The 24124-nt window shown below is 37.1% G+C and overlaps 1 long non-coding RNA gene across 3 annotated transcripts in view; it reads right to left on the bottom strand.

Moving 5' to 3' along the window:
- Positions 1-24124, bottom strand: part of LOC118171745 — a 47365-nt gene that overhangs the window by 19813 nt on the left and 3428 nt on the right. For all 3 annotated transcript variants that reach the window (XR_004753360.1, XR_004753359.1, XR_004753361.1), the window contains exons 2-3: positions 14963-15104; positions 6672-6778 (exon numbers count right to left, since the gene is read on the bottom strand). This is a non-coding gene — a long non-coding RNA (uncharacterized LOC118171745). The remainder of the gene's footprint in view (positions 1-6671; positions 6779-14962; positions 15105-24124) is intronic.

Here is a 24124-nt window from a genome sequence, read left to right as displayed (position 1 = left end):
TAGGGAATTAACTGTTCAAACAGACAAAATTAGATTAAATAGAAGTGTAGAGGTCTAAAGGTCTAATAAGTCAGGGCAGCCTTAGAAGAAAGCAAATTCCACAGGTATCACATGGTAAAGTAGTCCCAAATCTCAGGGCACAGAGTAGACCATAAGTCAAAAAAAAATAAATGCTGGAAAGACAAACAGTTAATAAAACTCAGTGTTTTTATTCATTTAATACCCTGAAATAAAGCACAGTGTGGAAATCCACCAGTCAGACGTGAGCTTTCAGTTTTGCATTGGGTATGGTAAAGTCAAAGACACATCTCTGAGATCCTGTTAGGATTTCGTGGTAGGAAGTCCTTTGTGTGACACCATTGTTTTGCACTTCAGGTGGAGAATCCATACAGTAAAATTTAAACGTAGATGCAAGCTTCCCCAATTAACTCCACCTCCTATATTTCTCTGCTTTGTTTTGCAGCAATATTACCACTAACTAGTGAAATCAGGTGGTAATAAATGCTCATGGAAACTACCAAACTTGAGATGTATTTTCTCAACCTTCATACATGGTAACAGACACACTCAGAGTTACATTTCACTAGAAATTCTGGCTGAGCACAACAGCGCTTTATTGAAGGTAACAGCATTTTGTCTACCAACCACCTTGCTCAAAATTTGTCTTTGGGTTTGGTCCCAGTTTTTACAAAAAGACATCCCACGCACTTTTAAATGCCCAATGTAGTCCTATTTTACCAACTGACAAACTAACTGCTTAAGTATACAAGAGGTTATAATCAGTATTTATCAACATTTTACTCAAGTCTCATCAGAGAAAATGTAGCACTTGCAGTACATTTTAGGCCAAATACCTCAGTTTATATCAGTGTGTTGCTGTGGATACAGAAGGTGACTTGGATCCTCTGTGCCCAGAACCAAATTCTGTTTTAATTTAAGTGTAAACACAGAACTACCTCATGCACAGGGGCAGTTTCTCATGAGGAACAAATTAATAGAGCCTTGCTGAATTCAGCTAAGCTGTTAAAACAGATGTAGAGCTTGTTTTCATTAGAGCAACACCATATTTATTAAGACTGATTTACACAACAAGAAGGACTTCTAGAGATACATCAGCAGCAAAAAGAAGACTACAGAAAATGTGGACCTGCTACAGAATGAGGCAAGGGACCCTAAGACCAAAAAAAAAAAAAACCATGGTGAAAGCCAAAGTATTCAATAACAGCCTTCTTCACCCAACCCTTTACTGGTAAGATTCACCTGTCAGGAAGCCCAGACCCCCTGGGACGAAGGGAAACTATCTGGAGCAGGAAAGATTTAATCGCAATAGAGTGTACTCGACTACAGTAGAGAAGGAACAGGCTGAACAAGAATGAGGATCCAAGGAGCTAAGGTCAATCAGCCATACCTCAGCCCCAGTGAAGGTGATGAAGCAAATAAGTCTGAAAACTATTTCCAGGTATACAAAGTACAAGAAGGTGAAATATTCAACAAGTATTTAGAATCATAGAGTAGTCAAGGCTGGAAAAGAAAGATCTTGAAAGATCATGAGGTCCAACCTTTTGTGGTAATAGCAAGCATAGAGGAGATTACCAAGCATCCTGTTCAATCTTTTCTTTAAAACTTGCGATGATGGGGATTCTAGCACGTCCCTAGGGAAGTTGTTCAAGTGATTTCTAAAGGGAAATCATGCCTGACCAACTGGACAGCATTCTATGATGACATGAGAGCAGTGGATGCTGTTTACATTTATTTCAGCAAATCTTTTGGAATTGGAATGGGTAAGGAAGAATCAAAACTTAGGAAAAAAGTCAGAATACTTTAGACTAATTTACTGAGGTTCAGAAAATGCAGAATAGGCTGTTGCTGCTGTTATAATTTCAGAGTTAGTCAACAGCACTGCAAACTAAACCATGCATTTCAAAACACATAAAGAGATACAGATTGACTCCAAAAAGTGATTAAATTCCCAGATCAGTTGCAGGTCTTGCAGGTCTATAACTACTGCTACTGCTAGGAGAGGAAAATGCATCCCTAATCTCAAAAATATCATTTACAATTAAATTGATATGAAGAATGAGTATAAAGAAAAATCTGTTGGACTCTGACCATTCTAGTACATGCAATCTTTGTTATAAATCCTCCAGTAGTTTGGACTCTTCATTGCAGATGCTCATAAGCTATTTGCTTATTCTCCCAAGCTATCCAACACTTTTTTTTTTTTCTCCTGAAACTCTGATATGAATCAAATGGACAAAGTAAACAGAGTACTCTTTTAGAGTTTCCCTTTTTACAAATGAGCCATAAAATTGTCCATTAATCAGCCTTGCCTCCCCAGGGGCCAGTCTGCATTGTTGAGGTTTCCTCTTCCATTTCTGATCCCTGTTTTGTTCAGGAGATTACAAAATAAAAAGTCACAATGCAGTAAACCAAGAAGAATAGGCTTTTGAAAACTGCCCTCCTCTCCACAGCCCTAGGGCAGAGCTGGATTTTTTATCAGTGGTGGAGAACTCTAAATTTAAACACACCCTATTCTTCATCCCTTACCTTCAACTAAAATAATAGCCTATCATGGCTTATCCACCTCTCATCCAGAGGACACGATGTTCCCATCTATTTAAATTACCCCAACAAGTTCCTTGAAACAATAAAAGGCCCTTTAGGGTCTCCTGGAGTATCTACAACCCTCTGGTTATAATGAAAAGCTGAGATAATTTACTAGGAATCTGGTATTTCAGAGCTTTGCTTCCTAATAATTCTTGAGAAGGGTGCCAGTTCTGACAGTGCTTGAATTTATCTGGAGGGCATATCCTTTTAAAAAACGGCAGGAGGAAATATACATCTATTTTACCTGTCGCTCCACAATGTGTGCTGTGTGTGGGCCCAGGGTTAGCCAGCAACTCTAGCACAGATCAGTTCAACTTTTTACCTAGGACAGCTAACTCTGCACCAGGTTTTGAAAATGCACAGTGGGGCTGAGGTGAAGGAGTCGACCCTCACTGCAGCAACTTTTCCAGCTGACTTTGCTGTGTTTGTTAGAATAAGCAGTTAACTAACAGTGAATACAAGTGCCTCACAGTACGTAGGAGCACTGGAAGTTATTGTAAAACAGCCCAGGATTAACGAAGTCCACAGATCTGCATGTGACTATGTTACTTGTAGATCTGGCCGCTAGCTGCCATGGATTTGCTATCATATGCGAGAAAATGCCTTTGTCTTCTAGGGCTTAGATAATTTAAATACAAACTTTCCAGTTCATCCTGTCTGTAATTAAAACTCAGGCTCTTGTATCACCTCTTCTGCCTTCCCTGTCTTTCACTATCTGTCACTCATTTGGGGGGAGATGACATAAGCTCCTTGCAAGGGTATATTTTTAGCAGAGCAGCTTATTTAACATGCAAACCAAACACATAATCAGTGTGGTTTTTTTTTTGTTTTTTTTTTTTTAAGGGAAAGTCATCTCAAGGTTGACTTAAAGCCAAACAGCTTTATCTCACCAAAGTCTCAGTTAAGTGCTGCCGTGTGGAGCCCTATGTGTAAGACAAGGCTGCTCTTTCCAGTGAGGCTCTGTTGATCTATGATCTAATCTAGGCTCTTTAAATAAGCTTTTGAGTGTGTAACTAAGAACTCCTTTATCTGTTATTAATGTCTCGTTCTGTTATCACCGCAAGCAATTTAGATGTACTAGTCATGTTTGATGAATTCCTCTGCAGATTTCCTTCCCTCCCAAAAACATGTGAAGGTTGGTAGGGGAAATTTTTTCGTCTCTGTATTCCTTATGAGCTCAGTGGCACTCTTAACAACATTACCCTCATGCACATAAAACACTGAAATGTCTGGACATGCATTCGATGTGACTCACTCACACCTAGTGAACAAGTTCTCTCATTCAAGGACTACAGAAGTGTGAGTTTCTTGAACCACTGATTTTATTAGTACAAACATGTTGAACTTTACTAACATACCTTTTGACTTTATTGGTGTACCTTACTTTATATGTCAAAGACCTTGGTAGTTTTTTGTTTTTGTTTTACCACAGTTAATTGAATTGAGCTCGCATTCAAGGGAAGAAAAAAAAAAAAAAAAAAAAAAAAGGAATAAAAAACTAAATCATTAAAGGAATTTCTAATAATCTCTCTCATATTAGTGGTGGCTGACCTAAGGAGTTACCTGCCACATAACCTGGCTTTTTCTCATGGGGGTTCATTTATTCTTATCTAAAGCCAAATCTTACCACAACTCTGCACTTCAGTCTGAGCTGTGGGAAATGTCTCGAGTTTTCACATACTGTGAGGGAAACCCTGTGTCCTGCCTGAAACCTAAAGAAATACTCATTATGCATATTTGCATTGGCTTCTGTGTCACCCAGGAAAACTGTTCTTAAAGGAGAGCAAATAAAAGAAAATCTGCTGAGAAACAATTAGCTGCCTTGGGAACGGTACCTGCCAAGTCAGCTCATAACTCATTCATCTAGTTGCCACAGAATTTGATCAGCTCCAAAGCATATTACATCTGACTTATCCTGTTGCATCCCAGAACAGCTAAGCCTTTTATGTATCTCATGAAGATCACATCTACCCTTTCTAAATTCTCCCAACCTAGGAAAGAAATATGTTCCTTTTTCTTAGCACTGCAATGACAAATATTTATCTCTGGGGTGAAATAAAATAATGCATATGCAAAAGTTAATGTGAGGGTTGTAGTTCTGTATTTGTTTAAATAAAAACACCTGATGAAGTATTTTATTCTGCCATTTAGCTGTCTTATCCATAATTGAATTTGACCTACAATCCTTCAGCAAATTTCACATTGGTGAAAATTTTCTGCGCTAGTTCAGAAGGCTTGAACACTTTTTGACTTCTTTGTTAACAAGGAGGTACCTCTAGACAATTTCAGTCCAAGCACCCATTCCTTCCTCCAGCAAACTAGTGCAAAACTAGCTGAGTAGCTGGATCCTGATGCTTTATGCCAAGTCAGTGACCAAAAGCAGCTCTAAAGTCAGTTAAGGTAAAAGAGCAGGGGTAAAACATGCAGAATGAAGCAGAGATTTCATCTTACTGTGTTTTTATGTGGAGATACATTAAGGCAATCCATTAGGAAATTGTCTATATGCTGTGATTTAACAATGTCTGTTTTTCCATTACTTACAGATTCAGGAAGAGAATAGTCACCACCTTTCATTTTGTTCACACTGACATATATGTCTACGGAAACATCCTTATATATGCATGCACATACCTATTAGAGAAAACAAAAAATCATGGAATCAAAAAAAATTAAGTATGACATTAATCAAGCAGAAAGTGCAGAGATTTGAAATTTTAAACCCTATGCTAAGAGAATTTGTAGCCATCCCTCTGTGAATACAGCTTTGTGAATAGCGTACAATATTTTAAGAGACCTTACTGGCCCTTACTTTACAACCCTGTGTTTTATAACTGTAACATAAAGGTTCCTATCATAACTTATTGTCCCACCAAATTGATATGTCAAAATTTGGACAAGAAACCACTGAAACCGTAAATTTCATCAATGAAAGTTACTAACTCTGGTATTTTAAAAAAAAAAAAAAAAAAAAAAAAAAAGTCCTGTAAAATCTGTCCTAATAATATATAATTATGGCTTAACACATAAGCACTAACTAGTAGAGAGTTACAGCATGCACTCCTGAAGGAAGCCTTAGCAAAAGGTAAAAGACATAAGGATATAATTAATTTCTCATGGTAGCCACCAGGAAACAGTGATTTCTGCACCAACATGCCTTCTCTATCTAAATCCATTTTATAATTGTAAGAGGACTCCTTCATTGCCCTCCTGCTTCCAGTAATGACTTCACGTTTTTATTATTATTATTATTATTATTATTATTTTATTTTATTTATTTATATTCCTTGCTCTGTTAACAACCTTTGCAATGTGTAGGGTCTTGCTGAAAAAAATATGCCTGGAGCCTTCATACAATTTGCATATCATTTTAAATACATTTACATGGCATTTTAATCAAGGAAAATGCAAACACAGTTATAAGTTTTTATTTATAGAGTTCTTATAAGTCACTCAGCAAAACACACAGACAAAATATGACCTCAGGGCTGAAGAGAAAAAAGTATCAGTGAGAAGACTGGTAGCATATCTTAGAAATCCATCTGATTAATGTCCTGCTTTACATACAGTTATTATAGTTTGAGGCCATTTAGGAGCTTGTAATGTCTTGATTCAATCAGTTTTATGACAGAAGAAGTCTGTATCCCAAGTACACACAAACTGGCTTATGCATAGAGCAGACATAAACCTCTTACTCAGTTCTGCATGTCATCTTGCAGGTGTCTACTGGGATAGAGATGCTCTAACTCATGAATGCTTGCAATGGATGAATCTCATGTTATCCCCACCCCTCAGATTTCAAAGTTTTGCTGAAAATACCACTGATGCTAACCTGACATGTATTCCGTCTCCTACAAATGCCATGATCTGGTCAGCCTAGCTCTGTCCCACATTTCCTTGAAATATGCTGAAAAGGGAAAAGGGTTATAATAATGAAGTTTGCCAGGAAAAAGCTGCTCTGCCCTGCCTCATACAAGCTAGCTTGTCAACTACTCATAAGTCTCTCCACCACCACAGCAGAAAACTTCCAACCCCTCTGAAAATATTTATGCCAGTGGCTGACTCACCTTGTGCTTCCCAACATGAGGAGTGGTGCAATTTGGAGAGAGGTAAGTTATATGGGAACTCTGAAGAAAACAGCAAGCTTTGGAGAGGTGGAAGTGGAGTATGAATTCTGGAAAAAAAAAAAAAAAAAAAAAAAAAAAAAAAAAGTCACTTCCTCAAACTTAATCAATGCTTCTCTATAATTATATAATTACAGATGAAGAAGCAATATTGGAGGAATTTTGTGAAGTCCTGCGTGGGAGCATTGCTGGACAACGACAAATTCTTATTATCCTAAACACCCAGTCAGCCTGACATTTCTATACCTCCCACATCACAGGAAAAAAAATATTCATCTACTTTGTTTCCAGTGTTCAGTACTAATTCTGTATTTCACGACATCCAGAAAAGTCAATATCCTAGGACAACAAGCCCCCTACCTTCTACAAGTTACAAACTACTTTTAGGTTAGCAAAACCTGAAAGAACCCAAGTAATTCTTTCAGAAAAAATAATAATAATAATAATGTCATACTCTGGGATTGTTTTGCAGAAAATCATGCTCCTGACTCATTAAAATAACTTGCAAATAAAGGACATGTACCGCTAAAATGGAATAAAAATTCATACAAGAGGTGATTCCATTCATCTCCAAATCACTGTTTGAAAACTAGTTAAAACCCACAGTTATGGCTGAGCTTTATAATCTCATGTGAAACAATTAGATAGGCTCAGTCCATTTCAGAAATGGCTATTTGTATCACGTTTCTAAGCACCACTGCTGTATCAGAACTTTGATATTATCTATTGGTGTATTAAAAAAAAAAAAAAATGCATGGACAGAATAACATTGCCAGCACCCACAACTTTACCAAAATTTTCACCGTATTGAGTGTTTTCCTTAAAAATCAGTTGCAAGGGTCATGCTACTATCTGAAGGTCAAATTTCAAAATTATTTCTTACCTCAACCTAATGCTTGAAAGCATAAAGCAGCTGAACCCCATCAAAGGTACAGAAACCACCAAATAAAATATAATGCTATAAAACATATTGTTTTAAAAGTATCTCAAAGGCAAAGCCAATCTCATGTTTGTTATTAATACCATATCACTGTAGGTCCAACTTAAGGACAAAACAGCACTTTAAACTGTGAAAGGTCACGCTGCTCTTCATACCTGTACTTGCCAGGTTTATTTATATTTAATGCCAGCCTGACTGTAACTTATAAAGACATATACATATTTTTCCAAATAAAAACATGGATGTAATTTTAAGATGTACATCAAACAGAAGAAAACTAGAAGGACTGTGTTCATCTTTGGGATTTATAAGAATAGGTTGATATTAATAGCTTCTCTTAGTGAGTTCTTCTCCTAGTCTGTACTCATGACCAGGATTGCCCTGGCCCAGGTGCAGCACACTGCATCAACCGTCTTGAGTGGAATGGTAAACCCCTCTTGAGTGGAATGGTAAACCCTCAGGTGTTAACTAAAATTAATTAATGCACGTATAGCTCAAGAGCAGAGGCCACTGTCACTATGAGTCAAGTGTCAGGAACTATCCAAAAGTCATTGCAGAATCACTTGTCCCAAAACATGGCATTAATTCAGAGTGCCTCAAAAAAAAATTCAATAACAAATCGGGCAGAACACAAAGACTGGATCTTTTTCTTGTCTTCTATCTGCTCAATTGTGAAGTGACAGTTTGTGAAGTGATATTTCTGAACAAGTAATATTTTTATTCTGCAGTTTTTCTGTACTTATTAAGTTAATCATTTGGGGATTTTTTCCTTAAGTTCCCCTTGTTTTGGGGGATGGGGGTGCAAGTATTCTGATACCAGAGTGCACTTCTCATCCTTTAATGTTGCTTTGATCTAAGAATTATCCTGGAGAAATCTCCAATCTTCAACCATGGGCTATGTCACAGCAATAATGCAGCTCAAGTCAAGCATGATGAAATAGAAAGAACAGTACAAAAAAGTAAAATATGTTGACTACAAAGCCTAAAATGCATTCATCTAGTTTGTTGTCTATATCTAGTTGAAATATGCATTTTTTTCATATTTCAGTTTGATCATATTGCCATGTTTTCCTTCATTTGCTTGAAGAATAAAATTAATCTCAGGAAGCTTATGCTGTCAAATATCTTGAAATATATGTATATAAGCACATAGATAAAGTCCTTACTGTGGAATTACAGAAAGAAAAAAGAAAAAAAAAACAAGCACACCTAATGCCCATTTTATTTATTTTTGGCCTTCATATTTTTTTCCTGAGCTTTGTCAAGAAAGAGACCAATATCACCAATAATGTTTTAAAGTCATCACTTACTGTTCCATCATACGTCACCAGACATTTCAGTTTCCAGACTTTTCAGCAGTTATACAGCTGTTATTTATGGTGCTAGCTAATAGCTTTATAGGCTGATTATCAGGAAAGGAATAGGATTTATACTTTTATTCTGGCTTTCTGTCTCTTCATGAATGAAAGTAGAATAAACCCAGTACAAATAAGAAAGAAAATATTGCCCTGCCTTTACTTAGTTTGGATCATTTTCCTTTCACATTCTCTTCTGTGGACTCCCATTGAAAACATGTCTCTAAATAGCATCTGTAAAGCCTAAACTGACAGGTTACTTGTGGCCTTGCACTTCCTGTTTTAAACTTCCATTATGTCAACCAACAAAATATTCTTTCTATATTTAGGTACTGGTGTCAGCTCTAATAAAGCTACAGAACACTGAGATAGGAATCAATTATCTCTTGCTTAGCAGCTCTCTAGTATCAAGTGATTATGCATGTACACCACTAAAGACAACAACACAGTACATTAAGTGAATTTCAAAGGTAAAAAGATGGCAAGTCCTCTATCTCTCCACCAAAAAATAAATATGCCATACCTATTACATAAAACCCCTAACAGTAAAATATAATTATTCCAATTTAACAAAACACATACGCTGGCATGGCATTTCAACATCAGCAGACAATCATCAACATGTAGGCCAAGTTTCCATCTGAGAAATAAAAGTAGAAACTGTTTAAAAGAAATGGTCTGTTACTAGAAACACAAACACATTTGTGCCACCAAATCACATAAAATGAAGAAGAATAAATTGCCATGCTCACAGCCATAGATTATAGAAGTAAAATGGAAGATAAGAGATTGGTAATAATTAAGAACTGAAACAATCTTATGGTAAATATTCACTGTAGAAAGATAGCTTCACTCCTTAGAAAATGTTTCCACATTGCAAGTATCTAGTTGACTTTTTTCCCTCGTTATAAAGGAGGGAAGACCACAGTATCTGTTGTACTACACAATCAGTCTGTTCATAACACTGAAAAGTTGGGCTCTTAAAGGTGAAAGTATGCAAGAGGCTTTTCTCTAATTACTTATTTCTGCAGGTCTGTAAAACCGAAAGGATTAAAACTCAAGATCCATTGATTACAAGCCTAGGCAAAAGGCTGGAATGGTGTATTTAATACCCAGCTTCTTTTTAAAGAGAAAGTCACAAAGACTTATTCTGCCTGCAGAAATAAGAAATAAGAGGATCTGGCTGGAAGATGATCTCCAAAACATGGAGGGCAAATCTTAATATAATCAACTTTTTGGAGGATTTCTATTCCCATGGTGAGAGAACAGCAGAGGTGTTAATTGTGAACTACAGTTCAATACAAAGGCCCCACAGAGCACTTGGTACTTTTGTTTCACATGAAAGGCCCATTTTTCTGCAGCTAAAAATTCAATCTCTAGCCCCTCTGCCCCACTCAGAATTCATAGTTATGCCTAATCTGCTGCTTTGCTGGCTCACTTACAGGCCCTGTTGGCAGGTAGTGAATGCAAAATTATTTTAATGGGGAACCCCTGGGACTGAGAGCAAAAGTTCTGAGCATTTACAATTTTACAATGACATACGGCCAGCTGTTAGAGGAAATAGGCCCCCATTGCTGGTGCTCACTAGAATGAGACCATTTGCATGGACATTTTCAAGTCAACAGTCTGCTAACGGAGGAAACTAGAACATCCAAACAAAAGAACAGGACTGGCCTGGACAAGGAAACATCATCAGGGCATATGGTATTTATTAAACCCATTGCTGGGCACAATGAGAGCTGCATCCCCACATTGAGGGCCATAAGCCATTGAGGCCACAAGCAAATTGAGAGTCAATATAGCTTGAAGGCCCAGATGGAAAGGTAAAACATAAAATGGCTCAGAATAGAAGCAAGAAAAGCAAAGAAACTGATTTGGCATGTTGGACAATTCATACAAACTTGAATCTAAGTTGGATCTGGCTCTGAGCACATTTTGGGCAATATGATCAGACACTAATTCCCATCTTTTTTGTTACATACTGTCTCCTGAACAATAGCTCTAAGCAGTGAAAAATTGTGCCAAGTTCAGTGAAAATGGACTTAATTCATTTCCCACTGAAATCAATAGAAATCTTTCCTTGTCTCCAGAGGAAGCTAGATTAAGCCATCTATTAGCAAGTGTATCTGCTCATAACAATACTGTTACAGAACAATTAGAAAAAAATATATAAGTAACTGGAGGACAAACCAAAGAACAAGCCTTGAAGTTAAGAAATAAGTTTTTTTTAAAAAACATGCATCATTCCCCCTTTGATACATAAGTCAGTCATGAAGTCCTAATTCACATTTATTTTTTGAACTTACCAATGGTTCCCTGGGTACTTGTTTATCTTCCTTTCCTCTACTTTGTTCTTCTCCACGGAATTGCTCTCTCAACTGTTTCATGTAACACAACCATTATTTTCAATCCAATGTCTCCTAAAACATCCACAAGCAGCAGTTGAAAAGAAAAACATCTGTCTTTGAAATCTTATATTTATTTGGGTGTGGGGTTTCCTAAAGCAGAGCAGTAGTTTATTGGGCTGAACTGTCCAGATTTCCTCTGAAAATCTCACTTCTAAGTCAAGGACAGTGTCTCTACAGAGACACTATCTAGGCCTCAGTGAATGCACAGTTAGGGGCTCTCTGCTCAGTGTCATGATATAAGGTGCCTGCACAGTTATCCTGAGCAAGGGCCAAAGCCTCTTTCGTATTCAGGAGTTAGAGATATCTAGGAGACGAACGGTTCGACTGCACTGGGGCAGGGAAGAGGAATAATAATCACCAGGTGGGCAGCAGATGGCAGAAAGGAGCACTGGCAGCTGGGTGGTAAAAGTAGCTATTTGTGCCATCATCATCCTTGGAAATACTGAAGACCTAGATGGATAAAGCCCTGAGTAACCAGGTCTGATATCATAGCTGACCCTGCTTCGAGCAGAGGGTTGGATGAAAGAGCTCCTGAGGTCCCTTCCAATCTGAATTGTCCTATGATCCTCACTGCCTCAACTTCTTAATCTGTCTGCCAGCTGAGAAAAATCACAGGCACTTAGGTAAACAAAGGGTGTACCTCTAGTGGAACTGAGAAATCCATACATCCCTTCCACAAGACAGAACCATGATACCTATGCCATTCCTGACATTTTATGTATTTTATGTTCCTAAAAATTTCCTCTGCAGAGTAATGGAGACTCAACAGCCTCTGATGATAATTTATTCTGGTACACCACTATCCTTAGGAGAGGTTATTCTAACTCAGTAACTAAATCCATTTTTCTCCAATGTAAATCTATAATTTCTTGTCCCAGGTGATAGATATGGAATGCAGGTTATTCCTCTCCCTTTTTATGGCATTTTGTTCTGCATTTATAAATGATAATCAACCTTATCTTATCTGAACAATCCTAGATTACTGAAACTTTCTGTGTTTCAAGTCATTAAACATTCTCTTTGCCCTCCTCTGCACTCTCTCCAGTTGTTCCATATCCGTCACAAGATGCAGCAGCCAGAATTGGACACTGTATGCTCAGCTGAGACTGGGCTGAATATGGGATAAGGGGATATAGCAGAAAGGCTATGCTACACATTACAGTAATGTTTGCTTTATTCACAGCAGCACAAGGTACTTGGTTTGAGCCCAACTCATAATCAGCTATAACTCCAAGCAAGATGTTTTCCCTTAAAATTGGTAATACCCATGTTCCAACACCCAGTACTGAAGCAGTTGCCTAAATGTTGAACTTCCACCTCTCCTTTCTGGACAATATTTTGAGTTATCCAAGTCACATCTTCAACTCTCCAGAATATCTTGACTTCTAATTTAAACATAATAAGCTTGCAAGTTCTTCATAAGCCTAGCACTTCTTTTATTCCACCACTTGAGTCATTAATGAAAATACTGACCAGCACCACAGAGTTGTGTATGAGGAAGCTGCTATTTCCTGAACTTTTCTCCTAGCATCCTTCCTCATTTTAAATCCATTTCCTTCTTCCTTCCCTAGGGCATCTGCAGAGAACAAGCAAAGAAGGAATGGAGAAGAAAGAGGCTTTCAGCCATCCCAGCAGTCAGACATGTAATTTAGTGGTAGTAAAGGCCACAAGCAGCAGCAAGAAGATACTAGGATGAAGAACTGCAATTCAAAAGCACAACTTTGTACACAGACTTGCAACTCTGCACAAGGCAGCTGATGCCATGACTTGTTTGCCATTTTCCTACAGTTTTAAAAGTGTAGCATTTATAAGTCTAAAGGGTCCTGCACACAAAGCAAGCTCTGCCTGTGATCATGGTACATGCTGTCTCTTACGGGTCACAGTAAGACAGTAGAAACAGCAGTATCTGATATTCCTATATCACCTGTAAAAGCCTTCTGGCTGAGCTCAGCCCATTCTAATGGCACCCATCAGTCTATAGTGTCTTAGCACTGTTTGAACTTTGTAACTCTTTTCAAATATTCTCCTTGTATGCTCAAACCCGGAAACTTTCAGCTTAATGGCTTAATTACGCACTCAGATAATGTAAATACAATACTTCGGCTGCTGTTAAAAAAAAAAAAAAAAAAAAATCCAATTTTGTCTGCTGGCAGAGTATCTAAGTGAGAAGCAATTTGCAGTGAAGAAAATTCTGCCTTATTCTGAATGGAGCCAGAAATCTTGATAAGTTTTATTTGAGTGCTTCCCATTTTGTGGTATGGCCAAACTCTGTCATACCCTTCCTAATTGGTAATCTCCCTTTTAAAATAATACCATAATCAAAGGCAATGCCTATGTTTTTAATCCATCATTAAATAATACAGGCATATTCATGGTGACTCCTACGACAATCAAAAATGACAGAACTACTCTATTTCTAATAGAAGTCAGAATGGGAAATCTGCTGTTTAGAATAGAGACAGAGTACACAGCTGGAAATCTCCCACAGCTCAAGTTTCAGATGCATTTGACCTTGGAACTAGTAAGTAGCACACAGTGAAATAGAGTCTCTAGTAAAATAATTTTAAAAAATCAGAATGCCCCTTCTCTATCAGGTTATTCCAGTTTTATGTTAGTGTAGTTGCATCAATCTATGGTTAAGCTACCCTGTCCTAACACTGAAGAAAAAGAGGATCACATGGACCACCAGCAACTTTCAACAAAAGCTTTAACTACATTTTTAAGTCTGATGTCAATATCTATCCAAGAGAAGAAAAGTCTCTCTTTTCCATCCTATTTCACCACTCTGAAAGAAATACAATTCTTTTTCCTCACCAGAATCTGAGTTTGTTCTCCTCACCCCAGTCAGGATTGACCTACTTAGATAATCCCTGAAGTATATAACACTATTGCTATGTGCATTGTTTTCTTCCACAAGAATCTCTTCACGTTCCTGGCATGTATCACGTGAATCTGCAAAATATCAGAGGGGGAAATGTAGAGATGCAGAGAAAAATTACACTTCGGCTATAATTATAAAAGTACTCAAGATTAGAGAGAGAGAGAGAGAAAAAAAAAAAAAAAAGTATTTCTTCAAAATAATTTCAAAAACAGAAAGGAGGAAGATTTCTTGGGTTTCCAGACCAGGGAAGCATTTTCCACTTAGTTTAAAAGAGTACTGCTGGCTTGTCCTAGCACCTAGTAGTAGCTACACAGGGAAAACACCTCAAGACACCTCCTCCCCTTTCACAATAACTTTTTCACAGCAATGTTAGCATAAAATAATGACAATCTCGCATCCCTGCTGCCAGCTTTTACCCATTGTACCAGACCATTATAAGAATTTGACAGCCATCCAACAAATCAGAACTGAAAATGATTTTGCTGAAAATAAAGTTTTATATTTTTTATTTTTTATTTTTTGCCAGTTTCTTTGCAAGTCAAATCAATTCTACAGTCAAGTTTACCACTTTTTTGTGCAAGATCTTGAGCCAGAATAGCACAGTTGTAAACACAAGGGTGAAGACTATACAGATTGTATTATTAGCCAACCTCTAGCAGTAGTCTCAGATTCCCAAAAGACACATTAGTATGTTTTGAGCAGTAGGTTTGGGAGGAAGATTCTGTCACTGAATTCAAACCCAGTCTCACTCACACTAGCTGCACACCAGTATGCTGCTCTCAGTTTTCATCCCTGTAAGGGAAAAATCAAGACCAATGAGTTAGAGAAATGTTGGGTGAAGAATCATCTAAACATGTCAAAATGCCACAAAAATATTGTTCCCAGAAGACAGAGAATCAAGAGTTCACCAGAAATGGCATATGGCTGGTGATCATTATTTAAAAAAGAAAAAAGAAAAAGAAAAAAAGCCTTCTCACTCTCTCACTCCTTCCCACCCACCCCCCACCCCCTCATTCAGTTGGAATTTTGTCTGTTCCTTTCCCAACTACCACTGTCAAATTATGAATTATATTACAAAAGACTACAAAATACATATAGCAATGCCTCTAGGTCAAGCTTATTTGCAACATTTTCAAAGACGTGGACAATTTATAAAAATCTGGTATAGCTGAACCTCAATATCATCAAATCACAAAAAGTAACAGCAATTGACTCTTAACCATATAGGTAGAATCTAAATCTCACCTCTTTTGAACTGTCATTCTGCTATCATCTTTTTCTTCATTAACTTTTCTTTCCACATCATGTCTTTCATTATCAATTCTATTCAGTGAATGTAGTTCTGCAATTAATTTTGCAGTGTTTTTATTCATTTTTCCCCATCCCATAAACATGTGTCTTACAGGAAGACACACTATATAAGCTTAACAGGGTTAACAGATGCCAGATACATACAGCACAGGCATGGAATACAAATACCTACCCGAGCGTTATATCATTAATAAAAAATAAAAATAAAAAATAAATAAAAGCAGCATTCTTTCTGTATAACCTTATTACTCAATAGAGAAAATCCAGAATGAAGCAAGATGAATTTTAATCTGCAATAGACATGCTCTCTTCTGGATTAAGTCCTTGTACTAAGAAATCAAAACATATTTGAAGTGTATAATCAGACTCTTATAAGAAGATGACAAAAATTCAAAGGTCAACTTCACATTGGTGTAAATCAGCTGAATTGTATTTCATACCATAACATTGACCTGCATCAGTGAAGGACTTACAGACACTGAGAGAACTGCCTGGCAGATAAGAGTCTACTCTAGGAACAAGGAGCTCAGTTCACTTCCCAACTATGTCACCATTTTCATGCATGAACTTTAAGTGCAAATCCCTCCATTCTGAACATCTATTTCTACTCCAAGAAATGGAAACAAAACTTTTTTGGACAGCGTATTCAAATTGTAAGTCACTTGAGGCAAGATAAACAGTCACTGTTGTGATCATAGTATAAACATAGTATTCATCCATTTTTTTGCTAACTACTGATCTGGTCTCTGTGAGGTAGTCCAAAAGATTGATATTTTCACACTGTGATTCTGTCATGTGCAAAGGTATTTCTAATAAAATTGACCAAAAAACTTTCCCCAAGTTATTTCCCAAACTACTAACCTCTAAACTGCAAAAGGCTACATTATCACAGCATAGAAGTGGTGATATTTCTGTTTTTCCAGTGTTTCCTTGTAAGGTAGCGCCTCAAGCAGTTACTAACACTAACATCCTAAAGACTACATTAAATACCCATTCAGCAGATATAGCCCATTACCTTGTGATGTCTGTTAAATCTCCACCATCATCCTAACAGTTCCACCTAACATCCAAGTTCCCTCCAAGACCCTTCACAACTTAGTTACTTCTTGCCTCTGTTCATATTCTTGAGATTAATTCAAGTGGCTTCTTTAAATACCTGATTTCTTTTTAGCTCCAAGATTTCAACAAGAGACATAGTCCCAAGACGTAATTTAAAGTTCATAGTGGTGCAGTCAGCACACTGGAGAAAAGGGATGCCCCCCAGAGGGACCTTGACAGGCTCAAGAGGAGGGCCTCATGAAGTTCAACAAGGCCAAATGCAAGGTCCTGCATCTGGGTCTAGGTAATCCCAAACATGAATACTAGCTGGGCAACTAGTGGATAGAGAGCAGCTCTGTGGAGCAGAACTTGAGGGTACAAGTGGAGGCAAATTTTGATATGACCCAGCAATGTTTTTTTGCAGCCCACAAAGCCAACCATACCCTGGGCTGCATTGAAAGAAGCGTAGCTACAATGTTGAGGGAAGTGATTCTCCCCCTCTGCTCTGGTCTCACAAGACCCTACCTGGAGAACTGCTCTCAGCTTTGGGGCCCACAGCATAAAAAAAGAAATGAACCTTTTGGAGCAAGTCCAGAAGAGAGCCAAAAGGACAAACAGAGGGTGGGAGCACCTATCCTATGAAGAAAGGCTGAGAAAGTTGGGATTGTTCAGCCTGGAGAAGAAAAGGCTCCATAAAGGCCTTAGAGCAGCCTTCCAGTATCTAAAGGGGGCCTACACGAAAGCTGGGGAGGGACTCTTTTGCAGAGTGTGTTATAACAGGACAAGGAGTAATGGTTTTAAACTAAAAAAGGGTAGGTTTAGATTAGATATAAGGACGAAATTCTTCACAATAAGGGCAGTGAGACAGAGGAACAGGCTGCCAAGAGAAGTTGTGGATGTCCCATCCCTGGAACTGCTTGGATGGGGCTTTGGGCAACCTGATCTAGTGGAAAGTGTGATGTCTCTAGGGAGATTAGATGGTCTTTGAGGTCCCTTCCAATCTAAACCATTCCATGATTCTCTCAAAATTCATTAGGCCAAAATAATAATCACTCTGAACTCTGACATTTTCTTGCCACTATCTCCTATTAGTGTCTGTCATTTTCAACTTTCATGGGAACTGCTACCACAAGAAATGGAGAGTGCAAATACCCTCACAAGCTGTGGAGAAGGAACTACTATGCCAAAATAAAGCACTGCAACACAGCCTATGTGAGTGAGTTCATTTCAGGTTGGTCATATGGCCCAAGAAACTAGTTTTATTCAGTTTGAGATGGGGAAAAGACACTTTAAAATATATGGGTTATTCTCAATAAGGAAGCATTCAGAATGGCATTTATGTGAAATAGCTTGTGCTACTGATCTGGTTATACAAGGATTAAGAAAATTACATCCATGTCCAAATTCAGGCACTTTGAACTAGACAAATAAGTAAATTAGACAAAGATCCGACAAAAACAAGTTCATGTGAATGAATACACATTCAATCAGATTGCATAAGTACAACAGCAGAGAAAGGAATATCAGGTTTCCTGAAAGACAGTAAACCTAAGTCATATCTTCCTCGAGTAGTAAGAAAAAGATTAGGAAAATTTGAACACTGGGCCCATATGCCCAGTGCTTTTACTTATAATAGTGTCAGGAAGAAATCTTAATGTCAAATTTACAGGAACTCTACTACTAGTTTACTACTACTACTACCCTACTTTTTGTCATTCTTTCTCCCTTAGCCTGAGAGAACAAAGCCCCCGTACAAAAGCATTCACACTACTGCATTAGAATTAGAAAAGAACAGATTGCCAGGCACCAACAAAACAAACAAACCAAAAAAAAAAAAAAAAAACACCACCAATATCCAAAATTATCTACTTGGAGCAGATTGTTAAAAATCAGCTCGCCTGAACTTGTTCACACTGAACTAAATAATTTTATGCAGGCAAGTAATTTGCAGAGAAAGATGCCTAAAGTATTTGCACAAAGGACTAAAAAATCTGTTAAATTACCTGCGGTGAAGTGCTCCCCAGTTTCACCACTGCAGCATGTTCTACTATTTCAGCAGGAGAAAATAATTAGATTTCCAAAGTAATTCATACATACCTCAATAACCTTGTACTAATCTGCAAGGTCTGGAAATCAAGCTGAGATCTCACAACAGGACCAGTATAAATAGGGAAAATATTTAATGGCTTCAATGATTAGCCATACCATTAGGGATAAATGGACGGTGCAACTTTATGAATTTACTTCAAATTGTGCATATTTGGTATATTATGTAATATACCGAATGTCTATAGGACAATAGGGCAAACTTGCTATTCTCTCATTCCTTTTAAAAGAGTTAAATCAATTTTCCAAATGTCTTGGCTAAAGTTATCCACAAAGTATTACTGACAATGCTGTTTTTGAGTGAGGATTCAAGATTGCAAGGAGGTGGAGCATAAGATTTGACTCATCCTTCCAGATGTACCTGGAGATGACAGTGATTTATACTTCTGCAGAATAATCTGGCCCAATGAGGTGACATAAATCAAATATTTTATTGTTGCTCTTATAGAAGTAATAACAAAAACAACTCACCGGACCCTAGCGTATGCTCCTAAGGATAATGCAACCAGGTAAAGCTGCAGGGGAATACAGCCTGTACACAGAAGACAATGTGTACAATTAAACCGTGGGTATTGAACTATTTGTAAAAATATTTTTTTTTATTTTAAGAAAAATTAAAAAAAAAAAAGCATTCAGCTAACAAAATGAAGGCAGGGGGGTTGGACTAGCTGATCTTCAGAGGTCCCTTCCAACCCCTCCCATTCTGTGATTCTGTGAAAATTAATCTCATAGAACAATCAACCAAAAAGCTGTATTTCTTTTTCTCATCAGCTTGGCAGAGTTTAACACTTCACTCCAGCTTTCCAGAGCTTAGTCTATTTCATTAACAATATTTCAAAGCCAGCCCATTCAGACCTTTTTGGAAAATGAAAGCAGCTAAGAACTAAGAAAAAAATAATTAAAAAATAATAATAAATAAAACCACTGTTGTCTTACTTTTACATAAGAACAGAATACCAAGATTAATTCGTGCTGCCTGTCTGAAGGACCAGGAACCTTATTATGAGGCCTTCAGGCATGCATCCTTCTCCCCTGCTTCAGGGTATTGCACAAGAGGTACCACAGCCAGCCTTGCGTCCCCCCCCCCCCCCCCCCGCTTACACAAAGAGGAGGAAGAGGCCTTACCTTTCCCCAAGGTGGACATGCTAAAAAATAATCCTAAATAAAAATGTAATAAATAAATAAATAAATAATAATGCAATAATCCTCACTAAATGCTTGTTTCAACTATTAGGAGTCAGGCCCATTTTTTTTCATTGCTTAGATAAAATCATTGCATAAATTCTAGTCAAACTCACAAATCATTTCAAAATGATTGAAATTACATTTCTCGGGGAATTATTTGCTGGAGAAAACATAATCTAAAGATCAGATCTCCTCAGGAAAGAGTGGCTCTGCATTCTCTTCCTGAATTTATCACTAGCTTGTTTATTGTTTAACTTGCTTAGTTAAGTTATTGAAATTCTCTCTGCCTGACTTCTCTTACTGTTCAGATGTGGAAAGTGATGCTGTCTATTTCTTAGGATGCTACAAAGCTGCGTCACTAATATCAAAGGTCTTTGAGATTTGTGTATGGCAGACATCGTGGACATGCAAAAAATAAGATTTCATACTAAGCAGCAAAAATGTGTTCTACTCCTTTGAATATAAGACAGGTGGAAGTATCAAATACAAAGACATATCTAACTCCAGAAAATAAAAATGAAGAAAATCTAAAGCCCTCTAAAGAGAATTATAATATTGCTGAATTTAGTAATCATTCATGAATTCAATGACAAAATTTTGCTGCTGTCCAAAATCATCATTCCATTAAATGTTTAACTCCTTACTGTAGAGATATAAAATATATCTTAAGCTATGTTAACTTTTGGTGGCAAAAAGCTGTAATCTCATTTTAAGTTGTTCCAAGTGCACATTTAATTTAGATTTAATTAGAAATATGAATGACGAGTAATTATTAGTCAGTTTGTTGACAGAGGCCCCATCCAGCAGCAATACCATCAGGGCATGCAAAAACCTTGAGTGAGGAACTTCTCATAAGGAACTATGACATTGTGCACAGCTCTCTGAGTAGCCTCTAAAAAGTCAGACTACAAACATTGATACTTCTTTTTCTTTAATTAATCACCAGTAGATCACATTTTTTCCCCAAGGTTAACTCACTCATTCTTCTGGGATGGTTCCCTTGATTAACCACATTTCTCACGGAAGGCCATGAGTAGCAGCCTGACTTCCATTTCTAAAGGCACTATCTAGACTCTCTCTGTAAATAACTATCTGGGAAGGCAGCAGGAATGGAGGAGGGCTCTCACATCAGCAGCACAGTTGAGCTGATGCAGGTGGTCATAACTTATTGCAGATGGAAGTATAAATTGGAAAGAACTCTCGCAGGGCCAAAGCATTAAGTATGTACATACTATACCATATGAATGAGTTCGAAACCACAATGACTTCCCCAGGAGAAGTATGGTTTAGGGAACTGAATGGTGGAGTTTTTTTCTTTCATCTGGAGGAAAAGGTCCCAAGGGAAAAGAGTGATGAGATGTTTGTTTATCATTCTTAAATGAGCTGCTAGAAAATAAAATAAATGTTGAAATATTTTCATCTGAAGCAGAGGAAAGATGGGGTCTTCTGTTTTTACTACTTAAGCCAATAGCATGAAAACAGTAATGCATCTTTACCATACACCAAGACGAGGTATGTGTTGCAGAAAAAGGAAATGAGGTTTATGTTCAATTCTCTTGCCCACAGTTTAAAAGAGGGAGAGACACTCAAAGAACCCACGAACTCTAAGTTAAAAGGCCATCTATTACATTGCGACTGTGCACTTCTGCTTTGAAATGTAGCAAGCTGCATGAGTTTGGTACCCTAAACTCAAAAAAAGAAAGTACCCATGGCTCCAAGGGGGGAAAAGAAGTTAGACTTTGAACATATGTACATACCAGTGTGGCTCTGTGAGTCTCTACAGATGCCTTCAATCCTCAAAATTCTAAATAGTGAAGAAGATGCTGTTAGGCTGGAAGCAGAGAGATATTACCCAGTTGTTTCCAATTTAAGGATGTAGTAATCCCCCAAGAAAGATCATTGAATCATTCATTCAGATTCCCCTTGTACCCTCTAGATATATCTTGCTTCTCAAATCATGTTAAGTTCTCTAAACATTGTCCCCAGTGCACAAGGATTAAATCTGTTTTTCTAGGCTAGGGAGCCTCTGTAACCTTGCTGAAGTAAGGCTTCGATTCCATGCAATAGTAGTGCAAGTGTATTCTACAGTTAACAAATATAATGGTATTTAATTCACAAAACATCATAAACACTAGTGCAAACATTTTAATAAGCTACTGTGTAGTCATTAAATATTGAAATCTGTTCTTAATTAAGTGCTTTGTTTAACATAAAAATCCTCATTCCCAATGCAAGATTTAGCCCTGTTCCAACACAAGGGCAACAGCATGACATGATGTGTTAGACCATCTGTGTTTACAATCACTGGCTTTCCTAATGTATACATGAAAATGAGGTCAAGCCTAAAACAGGTTGCTTTAGTTAGAAGATAACTCAGACTGTTACTAGACGTCAAAATCCATGATTTTTCACAGATCTGACCAACTAAATACAGCTTTCTATAGAAATGAACTGCTCTGAAGTAATGCTTCTGAAACTTTTCCACATTTCTTTGAAAAAGATGCAATGCTGCAGAATTACATAAATTTATCCATTTTTCTATTACAAGTACTTGTGACAATATGTATGCTGAAAATCAGAGGAAAATACAACAATCATTTTTAAAGATTTTATAAAATCTAACCCAAGTTGTGCACTGACTCTTTTTTTCTGTTACGTTTGTATCTTCAAACAGAATTTAGGTGATATGTGATTTCACTTTAAAATTACATCCTCCAGACCCATCCAACATTTAAATATCCTTTTACATTTTCTCAACTCCACAAGGATAATTACTGGCAGATTAACAGAAGATGATATTCAGCTATGCAGTCATTACCAAAAAGAATTATACTATCAATACTCTCACATTACATTAATAAATATATTGCTATAGAAAGAGGACAAACCTGTGGATGAGAGAGAGGCTTGGCATGGGAAGAAATGGAAGAGAAAGCACATCACAGCACAATGGAGAAGTTCAAGCTAATATCTACAGCAAAATAAAGCCACTCCTTGTGAGAACTGCACCACAACTACCACCAGGCTGTGTAAATTCACATAGAAGGCAAAAGGTCTCTCTTTGCCTGGAGTTAATGTATCCTGACTAAAAAAAAAAAAAAATTGTACAGTCTGAGAAATCACTTGCTGAAAGTATGCATATGTTTTATACCTCTACAGCACTATACCTCAGGGCAATACATTTTCCCAAGAATAACGAATGAAATTCAGAAAGTAATTTTAAGAGCTTACAAGATAACTCATCCCCGTGCTGTCTGGAAATTACATTTCATCCTGGACAGAGATGCCCAGCATTAGGCACAAGGTTTATGAAAATCAGCACATGAATATGTGGAAGCAGGCAACTATATCTCAAGCAGGGCACTATTTCCAATAATGTTTGGTGGTTGTCTAAAATCATCAGTGCCAGTAAACATGATAATTTAGCATTCTTTTAGAAAAACAGTCATGTCCAGCTTTCAGAGTTTCAAAAGAAAACTTTAAAAATATATAAGCTTTACTATCTTGTACAGCCAGATGGCACATAATATTTAAAGAAAGTAACTGAAATGTATTTATAATCTCAATTATATTTGTCTTGAATTTTTATCACTAGGGTTGCCAAAGCCCTAACTTTATAAACATATGAGAGGTTGGAATACCCAGGGTGGTGAAGAATTGTCTACAATGACTCTTAGAATTATAATGGGTAACTACGGCATTGAATCAAGGTCGAAACATTTAGAAAAATGCCAGAGTGTGGAAGAAAATGTGGAAGATTGCAGATATCATTCTCAGTCACCATTTTTCTTTTCTTCCTATGCCCTTGATCTAGAGAGCAGCAATAAAAGAGATATGAGCAATAAAAGAAAAATCATATCTATATATATATTTAAAAAAAAAAAAGAGGCATCAGAGGCTTATTAAACACAATCAGTTGCAGGGATTGCAGGAGAATACACAAACCAAACCAAAAAAAAAAAAAAAAAAAGTTTTATACTTTGAAACATTACTTTTTTACTTTTATTTTTGAAGAATTTCAGGGCTAGGTTGTATTGTTGTTGTTTTTTAAGAATAAATACAACAAACGTTTCTAAACTCTTTGACCACCTATAGGCATTGCTGTAAAATCTACCTCAATATGATTTAATGCTGAAAAAAAAAAAAAAAAAAAAAAAAAAAAAAAAAAAAAA

This window comes from Oxyura jamaicensis, chromosome 9, assembly GCF_011077185.1.
Source record: "Oxyura jamaicensis isolate SHBP4307 breed ruddy duck chromosome 9, BPBGC_Ojam_1.0, whole genome shotgun sequence".
NCBI lineage: Eukaryota > Metazoa > Chordata > Aves > Anseriformes > Anatidae > Oxyura > Oxyura jamaicensis.
This window is presented reverse-complemented; position numbering and strand designations above follow the sequence as displayed.